This window comes from Onychostoma macrolepis, chromosome 01, assembly GCF_012432095.1.
Source record: "Onychostoma macrolepis isolate SWU-2019 chromosome 01, ASM1243209v1, whole genome shotgun sequence".
In the NCBI taxonomy this organism is placed as follows: domain Eukaryota; kingdom Metazoa; phylum Chordata; class Actinopteri; order Cypriniformes; family Cyprinidae; genus Onychostoma; species Onychostoma macrolepis.
This window is the reverse complement of record NC_081155.1, coordinates 17,889,227-17,903,501: the sequence shown is the minus strand read 5'-3', so window position 1 is coordinate 17,903,501 and position 14,275 is coordinate 17,889,227.

Here is a 14,275-nt window from a genome sequence, read left to right as displayed (position 1 = left end):
AGTGATGCTCAGCTGGAGGATGGAGCGCGTGCTCAGTGATGTGTGCTTATTGGGAGTTCACGACTGTTTGGAATTGTGTATTTTTTTCTGTGTTTGTGTAAAGCATATATTACAAACGCTAATCTTGAATATGTTTTTTTTTTTGTTGTTGTTATCAAAATTATATGATTATAACGTGATTTCTTGTAATTAAAAGTACTTGTAATACTTGTAATCTTGTAATTACAAATAATTAGTAATTGGAAGTTGTTTTTTTCTCTTCTTTTTTTATTTTCTTTTTTTAATGGTCAATAAAGATTAAACACACTAATATTTTTAGAGCTGGTTGGCCGATTTAATGCTAATATACAATGTATTGCAGGTCTATGTCAATATTGAATAATTTAATATCAGTATAGTCAATATTTATCGCAATTAAAATAACTTGAGTTTATCAGAACTGGCATTTTAACAAAATAATCACTGAAAATTTACTAAAAGCACAAAATGTGCACTGGTTTTAGGACTCATATAGTCGAAGTGACTACTTTGCGTAATTGGCTAATCGGCCACACTTTTGACGAAGTTGATCATCACAAAATCAAAGAAATTAAGACAATCTTACATTTCACTGAATGCAGAAATTTAATTTATAATAACGTTCAGGAAAAAAAAAAAAAAAAAGATTGCTGTGCTGCTCAAGGTTGCTTTAAGGCTTGAATATTGTACAAGTAAGAAGATTTTGCAAAAAAAAAAACTTTGGGGACATGGGAATGAGTAAACAACAACAATTTTCATTTCTGGAAGAACTATTCTTATACATTTTTTGAATACAGACTCTCTGACTCTCTGACCCCGGTGAACCCAGGGTTGTGGACATCATTGTTCTTTCGGGCGCATGTTCACCATGCTGTGCCATGCTGTGTCAGTTATATATCTGAAGGCTGTCAGGACCACGGGGACAGATATATTCATAACAATGCCACACAAATCCTGACCAGCTCTCAACAATGATAAAAGCAGTATTCCAATTTAATTATATTAGTCCACATATTATTAAATGTGATTTCACTGGACAAAAAAAGAATGGTGAATACACTGTCTGAAAACGTCTTACAGAGCCTTACTGGTGTAACAACAGCCTGTTTGCTTTTTCTTTTTTTTTTTTCTTTTTTTGCTGATACGCACACTTCCTCCTTGCCAGAGATTGGCAGTATGCATAATAAATGTGCTGAATAAGTGAGAGGTTTACATATTCATAAAGCTATAGTAAGCAAGTACCAGTATAGCAGAAAGACCTTCCGTCTGTTCAAAAACACAGACAATTTTGGAAGGTTAAACGCTTTATTAAAAAAAAATGTAAAAATCTACTGCATGCACATTGCAAATTGTTCACAATACATTAAGGAATAGTTCATCCAAAAATGAAAATTTCCCTGAAAATGTACTCACCCTCAGGCCATACAATATGTGGATGAGTTTGTTTTTTCATCGAAACAGCTTTGAAGAAATGTAGCATTACATCACTTGCTCACCAATGGATCCTCTATAGTGAATGGGTGCCGTCAGAATGAGAGTTCAAACAGCTGATAAAAGCATCACAATAATCCACAAGTAATCAACATGACTCAAGTCCATCAATTCACATCTTGTGAAGTGAACAGCTGTGTGCTTCCAATAAACAAATTCATCAAGGCATTTTAAATTTAAACTGTCACTTCTGGCCAAAATACGAATCCATATTAAAGTATCCTCCAGTGAAAAAGTCTGTCTCCTGTTGTCCTCTCGCATCAAAATCAAAATATTTGTTTAGAACTGTTTTGGACTGTTTTCACTTGTAAAGGGTGCTTGATCCACGTATATTTCTCTCCTGATTCAGATGACTTTTTCACTGGAGAAAGCAATATTGTGGATAGAGGACTTATATTTTATCAAGCAATATGAAGTTAAAAACATCTGGCTTTGTTTATTACAAACATGCAGCTATTCACTTCACAAGACACTAACTTTTAGATTAGCCTATTGTAAAATTTCTATTAGCTGACTGAACTCTCATTCTGACGGCACCCATCCACTGCAGAGGATCCATTGGTGAGCAAGTGATGTAATGCTAAATTTCTCAAAAATAAACAAACTCATCTACATCTTGGATGGCCTGTGGGTGAGACAATTTGTCAGCAAATTATCCTTTTAATGGATCATTCTATTAAACCAGATCATTTTTCTTTTTTCTTTTCAGCTTCTCAAAACATTTCAGACTATCTGACCTAAACCTTAAACAATTCAGATTAAAAACAGACTCTGCCATGTTCATGTAAATATTTCAGTAGCATCTACAGTACCAGCATGTCATACTGAGTTCATGACATCTCATCACAGCAGTGGCTGATTGGAATTAATGCACAGTAAATTCATTCTAAATGACTAAGTGACTACCTAACCACAAAATCTGAAGGTCACGAGTAACGTTCTGCTTCAGTTGCATCACATTTCAGACTGTGTTTACAGACACGTGCTCATCAATGCTACAGAGGCTTCCGCTTGAGCACTGTACGTTTGCTGAATTCGAAGACAAATCGCAGAGCCGGGAGTAAGGCAATTACAAAAAGCTGAAGTTGTGCTTTGCATGGAAAACAGGACTAAACTTGAGTATCAGCCAAAATTTTAGGTCAGTTGTGAGTGACTTTAATGCACCCTTTGGGATGCAATGAACTTAAACATGCTTGCTGAATTCTGTGAAATTTAACCGGTGGGGTCAGCACAGGTGGCTTTACAGTTCAGTAATAAATATTGTAAAGCTGCACCATTACCCTTTGCCTTCTGTTCTATTATGATGGCAAAATATGTGGTCACACACCGCTGTCCTGGTCTGGCTGTATGACAGCAGCCCAGCTCAGACTGTTTGAGAGGTTGGATGTTAGTGAGCAGCATCCAGGGCTTTTTGGGGGGATTATAGCTGTCTGAGGGAGAGTCTTAGTCCTGCCCAACCCCTCTCAGACCCACCATCTGCTGCTTTCCACTCTCTTCATCTGGAACAAATAAGCTATTGAGAAGACAACAAACTGAGCCAATCCTGATTCGTGTTTGTTTGTTCAGTATGTGCATTTGCTTCTAAATCACCCGTGATGTAATGATAATTATATAATAATTCCATTTAATGTCATTTAATTTTTCATTTACAATTACAGTTAGTAATTGGTTTGAACTCTCCTCTCAAAATATGCACGCTTTGCATTTGACATGCACTTTGGTCATAAAAATTCATTAACATTAATTACTGCATTAGGTATGATGAACTAACAGCAAACTTTTTTTCCAGAATTAATACACTTATTTTGTTCATTTTTAATTCATGTTTGTTCATAATTCATAATTCATTAGCTAAATGTTGATTTATACAACGTTAAAATGTATGTGCATACACAACTGTTCAAAAGTTATAGTTTATACAACAAGTACACATTGTTTTCATTAAAAAAAAATAAAATCCAGTAAAGAGAAAATGTTACAAAAGTCAGATTCAGATAAATGCAGTTCTTTTGAACCTTCTGTTCACCAAAAAAAGTATCACGGTTTCTATAAAAATATTAAGCAGCCACTGTTTTCAGCACTGATAATAAGAAATGTTTTTTGAACAGCAAATTAGCACATTTAAACAATTTCTGAAGGATCATGTGACGCTTAAGACAGGCGTAATGGCTACTGAAAATTCAGCTTTGCCATCACAGGAAAAAAAAAAATGCATTATAATGTATTAAAATATAAATACTTACTTATAATTTAAATATTATTTCACAATACTGTTATTCCTGTATTCTTCACCAAATAAATGCAGCCTTGATGAGCATAAGAACCTAATTTCATAAATATATATACTGTATATGCCGACTACTCCTCCACTGAGTCTTTATTAGTCTTCAAAATAATGGGTTTAAAACAAGGGTAATCAACAGAAAGATTTATGAGAAGTTCTGTAGTACTGCTGAGACATAAGAAGTTTTGCCAATACTTGAGTTGAATTACCCATTACCTTTGTTCTTGCAGTAGACTCCATAAGAGATGAATTAGTTCAATTTGATGTTGTAGGAAGTGCAGGACTGGTGGGACATCTGTAATAGTACCTCTAGTGATGCAACACTGGGTGTGTAGACTGCAATCACGGCCTTTCGGAAATGTGTGGTCTTGCTTCTGTCACAGCACACACCTGTGGATACAAAAAGAGAGAAAACTGTTATTGAGTATTTCACTTTCCAGTATGAAATTAAACAAAAGCAAATTGGCAGAAAAAAAAAACACAGCGTAATGCTAAGACTCCATACTGAGAAATAAGCATGGGCAGCAGGCGCACTGACCTAGACTTGACCGAAATAATAGCCAATCAACTGCCATCATTATGTGTCCCATAAGAAAAATAAAGAAAAGTTCAGTCAGTTTAATCACTCAACACCCGGCTTAATCAAATCAATGTTGGAATCTCACGCATCCTATCGTAGTTCACATCCTATCTTACACTGTAAAAAAAATGATCTTTCAAAATTAAATACAACAACGATTTTGAAGAAACAAAATTTACATGACAAACTATCATTCAAACATTTGGGATCTGTAAAATGTTTAATAACAATTGATTATCACAATTTACAAAAAAACAGTAATTTGACTTGTCCAACACTGGCTCAACCAGTGATGTGTTTTTGCCATGACAGGCTAATTGTTCTATTCCAGTCACACCTGATGTGAGACGACATTTATCGTCAACACCCAAGCACTTTCTCTGTGTGATTATCATACTCGCAAGAGTCCACACAGCCATAGACCCATTCATCATACCAGCGCTTGCTATTCATTACCTTCCACATCCATGAGCAGAGCTCTCAGGTCCACAGCGCGCTCATCAAAGTGCTAATGACCTTACCTTACTCATGCAGCTACAGCAGCCACTCCAACTTCAGAGCTATTCCAGGATCAACATTTTCACACAAATTGAGACTGCTTCAAGCCAAAGACTTAATGTTGTGATGGTTATATTAAATCAATAGTTCACCAAAAGAAAAAAAGAAAAGAAAAGAAAAGAAAAGAAACTCGCCCTTATGTTGTTCCAAACCCGAATGTGGTCTTGATTTTGCAGAACATAAAAAGGTGAATTTAAGAAAATTGTGGCAAGGCAAGGCAAATTTCATAGAGTGGTAATTTAAAGTGCATTATATAGCCATGATATAGAGAAATAAAAATAAAAAGACAACATTAAAATAAAATAAATTAAAATAAAATGGATTTAAAAAAACAAACAAAAAAAAAAAAAAAAACATGCATTGCTATTATAGTTTGAATAAGATTGTTATTTTTGGCTTCTTTTTCATTTTATTTAAAGTATTGGTATTTTGTTTTGTCATTATTGTCATTATTATTATTATTATGTTATTTTATAATGACTGTATAGTTTTTTTTTTCTTGTCTTTTCTGTTTTCGTACTAAACAAAAATGAGAAATGTTGTCTTGCCAACAATTTGAAATAAGTTTTATATTTTATTTCATTTAATTTGTATTAAAGTTATTAAAGCTTTGCAATGTTCAATGCAGTGAATAATTTCAAAACATATTATAATTTTGTCATATTGACTACTTTGTATTTGCATAAAAAAAAGTAACCGGCATATTATTCAAAATATCTCCTTTTGTGTTCCAGTCATACAGGGTAAGTACTGTAAATGACAGAATGTATTTATTTTATAAACTAATCCTTTAAAACAAGCTGTTGGATAGCTCAGTCGTTCAGCTCATATCAGTCCAATAAACACGCTTAATCAAAACAGTGCAAATGAACACAGCATACTACTGAAAGGTTACCAGAAGGAGAGAGACAGTGAAAGAGAGAGAACTATTACTTGGCAGCACATTTTCGGTGCAGTGCAAGAACATCCCCGGGGGTAAAAACTCGAGCCACTGCAGTATTCTGGTCAGGGTCTCCTGGCACCTGGATCATGAATTAAACAGCATTCATCATTTAATAACATGAGAGAACAATAAATCATTTAGTCACAGTGAGCTATGCACCATACAAAGGTGTAGAGGCTGGTAATGACTGTGACTGATCACACATTTGGACCCAACTAGAGTTTCTGCCCAGTCCCTGTGAGCTGACACACAAAAAAGTGCTCTAGAAACATCTTCTCTGTGATGTTTGACGAATATTCTCCCTAAGCTCCCCTCCCAAGCGAAAGCTGAAGACTAATGCTGTCGTAGCATTTCCTCTCTAGGAATTTACTGAATGTGGCAGAAGCTATAGCACATCTGACTGATATGTGGAGGGCTTCCTGGAAAATTGCAGATTTGCACAAGATTATATATTACCGACTGAGCTAGAACTTGGCCTAGGGCCCTATGAAATCAGTTTGAAATCCCAATTCCTGTTTTTACCACCTCCTTTTTTTGCCCCCACTTAGATTTTTCAAGATCGCAAAAAAAAGCACGTTATTCATTGAAATAATTAAATTTACACAATTTAACAACAATTTATTACGTTTAACAAATTCTATTTTTTTGTGCTCTAGTAAAATTTTCCCCAAATTCCATATTTTCCATTGTAATTTTTCTGGATTCCATTTATCTATCTGTTCATTCATTCACTCATTCATTCATTCATAAAACATGGTCAATCAACTGAATTCACAAAACCTAAATAATTTGACAATTTGTACACTAATAGGGCTCTGTTTCTTTTCTTTAGGGGTTCAAGCACGTAACGCTAAAACCCTATTTTAATTGTTAGAATGGTTACGGAGGAGTGATTTCCACGTAAAACTGATCGTGCAGACCGAACTGTAAGTCATAGAGACTTGAAGCTTGGAGGGATGGTAGTACTCACACCACCTACAACGTGACTGAGGCTCGCCCCAATCGGCCTGACGGGGGCTCTACAGCGATCGAAAGTACGAAATCGGTCATAACTCCTAAACCGTTAGTCGCAGGCTCAAGTGTCTTATGTCGTTGGAATCCTTGGCTCATGCTGGACGAAACGGCATAAGCCAAGGATTTGATCATGAGCCAGAGAAATTTTCAGGTATTTCGCATTTTTTGCAAAACCTACTTTTACGAACTAGTCCTAGGTTTTTTCCCCGCCAAACCAGTGCAGAAAGATTTTCGGGAGAGTGAATATCAATAATTATCAAAAAAAAAGTTGAACTTTCGACTCACTGTGGCAAAGGGACGCCAAAACGACCAAAGGGGGCAGGGCCACTTTTAGTAAAATGACACTCCTGAAAGGAATGAGATATTTTCGCTAAACTCGGAACACTTATGTAAGAGCTCAAACTGAGGTCACAGGGGAAAAAGTCATGGAGATTGGCCACTTAGTGGCGCTATAAGAGGGAAAACACATAACAATGGCTATAACAAGGCAGCCATTTGTCCTATCAACATGAAAATCGTTGTGCACTGTCTTAGTCCAAAGTGCCACAAGTGTCTATGGAGACATTTGCATATCTCAAAAAAGCATGGCCACCATTGGCTGATGAAGTTTGAGCAAGGTTAACGACAAGGTTAACCTATTCGACAAGGTTAACGGAGGCTGATCGGAACAAAACTCAGTTGGCTGTTTGACTCATGGCCCCAAAGGTCTGTGAGAAATTTGAAAGAAATTGGCCACTGGGGGGCAGTATCACATTTTTTGAGGGCGTAAACGATTATACATTGTGTGGTTTACCACACATACACACGATATTCGTATCATATGATAGACCTCCTTGTTCCGAAAAACTTTGACTCTAGAACCACTGCTGTTAATCAAACCGTTTTTTAAAGGACTGAGAAGATGTGAAAAACCTACTTTTGCGAACTAGTCCTAGGTCTTTCGCGCAGTCTGGAAAAAAACACCGCAGTGCAATTCTCTGGACTCTCTAGGTAAATATTTATCAAAAACATGTTGAAATTTACCCTTTCGGAAGCTATAACAGGGTCCTTTAGAAAAGGGGCCTGTCCAAATATACCCAAAAGCCTATAAAGCCTAAATTAAAAATTCATGAAACCTGCTGAGCCCGTGTGACAGGTGATTCTAAACAAGCATGCAAAGTTTCAGGGAGATCGGACCACAGCTGGCGCTATAACAGTCATAAACGTTATAAAAACATCTAATTTCTATGGTAAATCACCTGGATTTGCCAAAAAAAATGCTTTTATTAATACTTGATTTAGGTGGTTACAGGCTTGCTAAACAATATGTAATGTATTTTCCTTATGTGCTTAAATACCTAAAGTGCTTGAACCCTGGTAATCGCTGCTTGCAGCCATATTTTTGATTTATTGTTTTCTCTTTTTTCAGAAATTCTGTGTTGTCTGTTTTAAATCACAAATTAGAGCCCGATACTTTTGATTTATCCATCCAAAATAGGCCAAATTCCACAATATTTTGCATTATACAGTAAATGCTGTGATTCTATTCGTGTTTTCCACAATAATAGGGCCCTACTAGACCTGGACTACTAAAATAAGCACTAAAATTAAACAATCACCTCCTAAACACTGTGATGTATCTGCATAAAGACTTTAAATGGAGAAAACTGCCGATCTGTCTTTTTTATTTCAAACAATTAAAACAAAATGCAAGGTATGAGTTTTCAAACTGTCAGTACATATATCATTGGCCTCCATCCAAATATCAACCATGACTAATGAAGAAAAAGCATCAAACAACAAATGATAGCTTCTTCTGCCCATCAATAGATGATTCATACATACAATATGCCAGTATCAAGATGTTAACATTAATTTCTTGCACCATGCTAAGTTGTTCTGACCTGAGAACTATCTCAGCATTCAAGACCGGAATTACGCTTATGAGAACATGGGCCTATTTGCAGCGGTGCCCCATATTCACCATGCAAAAGCCCAGGGGGGGTCAGTATTGAAGTTTTAGGCTTTTGATTCATTCCCCTTTTAGTACCCACTGTGCTGTCCACAGTTTCATTGTATTCTTACCATGAAATAAAGAACGAAAGACATTTGGAAACCTATGGAGCTTCATTACTTCAAGTTTTATAGGCACCTGTCAGACTGATGCATAACCATTTGGTGATAGTAATGGCACAGAAATTAGATACTTTGTCTAATTTATTCTTTGAATTCATTCTCAACATTGAAACTAATTCCATTTCAATGTAAATAAAGTGACATCAATAGACTGCATCAAATATCTTTTCCATTGTCTCCTCTATGTTGCTAAAGCTATTACTAATTGTATTCAACATTAATCAAGGATATTCACACTATGAACATGAGGAAATGTCCTTCATTGACTCCAATCACATTAAAAATGCACAACAAGAGGTCTTCTGCCATCAAAGGTGTTAACTTGTACATAACGGCATGATGAATGATTTATGGCATACCCTTACCAAGGAAGGGCGGTAGTCTGATAAAACTCTTGACATTTATATTAGAGTTAAACAACGTGCAGAGTTGAATGCAAAGTCTTCTCAACAGGTACACATCTAATACTGTAAAATATGTCTTCTCATATACTTAACGTTTTTAATAAAATATTTAAACACAAATTATATTTGTGACTTGAATAAAAGCAGTTAATTTATACATTATTTTAGATTAACTGCAAATATTTTCGTGCGCATGTCTGCAGAGGGAAACACAATAACCATAATGAGTATGTGCAGGTTATTCCAAAATTTAAATAAATATAAAGAATACTGTTCCTCTTCAGTAACTCGAGCTGCGTCCGAAAACGCTAGGGGAACGCCTTCAGCGTGACCGGCTCTGAATACAAGTGTAATCTGTCCAATGGATGGGCGAGACATCATAGGCGAGGTGACGTAATGACCAGCTGGTATTAGAGCTGAAGAGCTTTGCCAGGACCCGACGGGTTCGGTCGGGTTTGGGCTTAATTTATATCATTTTACACGGGCTCGGGCTTGCGCTCCGGCTTGCGCGGTAAATGAGCGGTCAAATGAGCGAGAAAGATGCGAAAATGGATGCTGAGGAGGTGAAACGGAGGCTTGCCTCTGGCGATTATGTTTTGGTTGCACCAGCAACTAAAGCAAAGTCTGAGGTGTGGAAATGTTTTGACCATGTGCATAATGAGAATAATGAGCCAGTGGGTTATGAGAAATGCAAAAAATGCAACATTCTGTTAAAGTACGACAGCAAAAAGACAGGGAATTCGTCACTGATAAGGCATGTTGATCAAAGCTCTTCAACACCTGCCAGTGCCCAGGATCAACCTACAATCAAATAGTTTGTTACAGCATCAAAACCCATCCCTGCAAAGGTGAAACAAAAGATGACGGAGAAGTGTGTCAGCTTTTGCTGTAAAGACATTAAGCCTTTTAATATCGTAAATGGCGAGGGGTTTGAAGAGCTAGCGCAATAACTAATTAATGTTGGGGCTGTGTATGGGAGGGTTCCCGTAAACTCTGTTATTCCCCGCCATGTGACAATTGTGAAGAGGTGCACTGACATGGCAGAAGAAAAGAGGTTAGCTTTAGTACAGACACTTACGACTTTGTTGAAGGATGGCACAGTTGCAATGACCACAGACATGTGGACAGAGGATTATCGGAAAATTAGTTATTTGACAATCACATGCCATTTCATAAGTGAGAATATGGAACTGGTGAATAAAACCTTGACAATCACAATGTTCCCTTTGGAAGAGGCAAAGACGGGAGAAAATATCAGACGGGAGATATTGAAACTACTGGTGTCAAAGTTTGGCCTTGATGCTTCCTCTCTCAGCAAAATTGTGTGGGTGACCGATGAGGGGGCAAACATTAAATTAGCTCTGCGGCCATACCAGAGATTGGACTGCATTGACCATGTCATTAATACGATACTGCGCCATGGACTCGACATTGCCGAGTTATCCAAAGCCGACGGTGCTCCTGGCATAGGAGATGCCATTTCTGCTGCTAAATCATTAGTCAGGTACGTTAAACAGTTGGGGTTGGCTGCGCAACTGTCAACAACATTGCTGCAAATGGGAGATACTCGGTTTAGTACGGTGTACCTCACACTGACTTGTATACAGGCCACTTATCATGAGCTCCATGAAAAGCTGGAGGCACGAGGGGAGAGCGCGCGCATTGAAAAAATAGCACCGGACACACTGGGCTTTTTGATAGAGTTTCTGAAGCCGTTCTATGAAGCACAGCAGGAACTTGAGGGAGACAAGTATCCAACACTTAATCTTGTGTGTCTTTTGTGTGAGAAACTGAAACGCCACTGTCAGCCCAATGCCCTGGACTCCCCTCAGCAAGTAAAGTGATAATACAGGACCTCCACAAAATCGCAACATTCCTCTGGCCAATATTTAACCAGCTGAGAATGTTGTCACACTCAGACAGGAATGCCGTACATGCAAATCCCGCGGAGTCTTTATCTTAATTTCAGATCACGATACAAGGTGTGTGTTCCTCCCTGCAAACGCTACTTGTCTGCAGGTGATACACAGAGCTTGTGTGTGGTTTGTTTGGGAGCGAGGCACGCAGAGTCGGCTCTCAAGGGGGGTTCACAGCTGGATCTGATGGAGGGATCTATCTCCATTCTCACCCATTAGATCCAGTGACCGCTCCCCGAGATCGGAAGCCCGCCATACGGTTACTTCTCCTCAGGCAGCGGGCTCGGAACTTCTCCTGTCTTCCTCCGAGGAGGTTGACGTGGAGAGCGCTGAGTATGTTTCGCCCTCTCTTTCGCCCCAATATGAGTTGCTTGTGGAGGTGGTCACTCGTGCTGTGGCCAGATTAAACATCAATTGGCCGGCCGAGTGTTGTGTTGAACCGCAGAGAAGCAAGTTGGACGAATGCTTTCCGCGGTTTAAGACTCCACCTCCACATCGGAGCCTGCTGTTTTTTCCCGACCTCCACACCGAGGTGTCGAGGTCGTGGGGAAAACCATTCTCGGCCCGCCTCTTCGTCCCCTCGTCCGATTACAGAGCGATGCCTCGGGTGGAACAGACACTCGCGAGCTATCTGTCCCCTGACGCTGAAGGCTCTGACCTTGCCCACCAAGCCGCTGCGCACATCTTCAGCGCTGGTGAGCAAGGGGTACGCGGCAGCGGGTCAGGCTGGTTCGTGTCTGCACACCATGGCGGTGCTGCAGGCGCACCAGGCTGACCAGCTGAAAGACCTAGAAGAGGGAGACGGAATTAATGCGGACGATATCAGTGAGCTCCGCAAAACCGCTGATTTGTCTCTCCGCACCACCAAGGAGACTGCCCTTGCTATTGGGCGGTCTATGGCAGCTCTGGTGGCGGTGGAGAGGCATCTCTGGTTGACCCTGTCAGATATCAAAGACCGTGACAGGGTCTTCCTCCTGGACGCCCCGCTTTCGCCTTCTGGCCTGTACGGCGACGCTGTTGATTCTGTCGTTGACAGGCACCAGGAGGTCAGGAAGCAGGCGGTGGCGTTCCAGCGGTTTTCTCTCATCGCTCTCTAGCTCAGGGGGCTGCTGGGCGAGAGCAGCCCATGCAGGATGCTGGCTCCTCATATAGAGAGGCTCAGAAAGAAAGTGTCACCGCCCGTGCTCCCCCGTGGCGGGGCCGGGGCGGTAAGAAAGGCTCTCGGTCGGGGGCCTCAAAACCAAAGCTGGATCTACAGGCCATCCTTCAGGCAAAGAGGTCTTTGGCCAAGAGGCCCTGATGCTTATGGCCCAGGGCTTATGAGGGTAGCCCCCGCTGGGGAAGAGCGGCGTTCACCGCAGTACACAGTGCCCGTCTCTCCTCAGTGACCTCAGGCGATCGCTCTGCTAACCCTGCCACGTACGGTGTTCCAGGGCACAGCGATCTCCAGCGAGCACATATCTCAGTTTTCTCCGCCCGGAAACGTAGCGGAGCTGAGATGCTGGTCACCCCTTCGGGGGTCTCTAGAGCAGCTAGTTCGGTTTTAGCCACTCTGATTACACCAGAGGCCAGTCTCGAGAGACTGGTTCCCTTAGTAGACTATTTTGCAGCGTGGAAACTACTGCCAAATGTGTCTCAGTGGGTCCTGCACACTGTAGAGAGAGGTTACAGTATCCAGTTCGGTTCTCCTCCGCCTCGATTCAACGGGGTTAATCCTACTCTGGTGGGTCCCGAACAGGCTCTGGTAATGGAACGAGAAGTAGTTACTCTCTTAACCCTTTAACTCTCTTAAGACCTGCCATAGAACAATTCCGCCAGAGTATATCTTAGTATTTTTACATGCTGTGCTGTCATTCTTTTGAGTATTTTCAAATGCCATATATCAATACAATCCTTACACCTCCAATTTGAAGGCTGTGTATGTAAGAAATCCATAATTACTAGATAAATAGCTCAAAAGTGCAATAAACCAACAAAAATATGAAAATCGATTTTTTTTTTCAACATATTTTACTAAATACAGAAATATCTCAAATATTCAAACCTCAAACTTGTCAATGTAAAAAACTTGCATAAAACACTTTGAAACTACATACAATTGATTTGGACTGATTACATAAATTTGTTTTTGAGATAGACTCATTTTTATAAACGTGCGTTGTGAAGTCAAACCGATAATATATTGCTTTTGAGAGCAATATTGATTGAACAACTACAAAAGACAATGTAAAATAATCAGTTACACTACTCTAAAATCTGTAATTTATCAGAACTAAAAATGCAGAAAGGCTATGATAACACTTGTGACAATTCCTGACTAGAATAATGCAGAGGGGTATGTGGCATGCCTCACAGATGGATGGAGTGCGTTTGAATTTGTGGGGTAAAGAAATTACATTTTGCTTTTGAGAGCGATGTTGATTGAAAAATAAATACATAAAGAACATCTCAGTTATTCTTGTGTAAAAACAAAACAAAACAAATACATAAAACAAAAATAAACCCCACTAGAAACAGATTCTGGAGGAGATGAGCAGTCGGAGAGTTACTCGTCGTCGGACGCGAGTAACGTTAGTAGCTCCAAAACCTCTGCGTCCATGTACTTATGTTTTCATGCAGTCGTAACATTATGCACGCGAGTGTGTGATTGTGCTTGCATTTGTAAAGGTGCATTTGTGTGTATGTGTGAAAAAGAAAAAAAGCAACAGATTGCAATGATAAATAAATAAGAGTGATGAATAAAACGCAGCAGTAGTATATACGTACAGCAAATGAAAGTCAAATGTCGCGGCTTGTGACGTCACCACATGCGACACACCTTGGGGTCATAGTGCACAGAACGAGATTACATCATAGTAGATGTAGGAAAAGGTATCTAGCAACCGCTAGCAACCTCAGATCTATAGAACATGTGTGCAAAGACGTGCAATGTTTTTTTTGTGTATTTTGTTG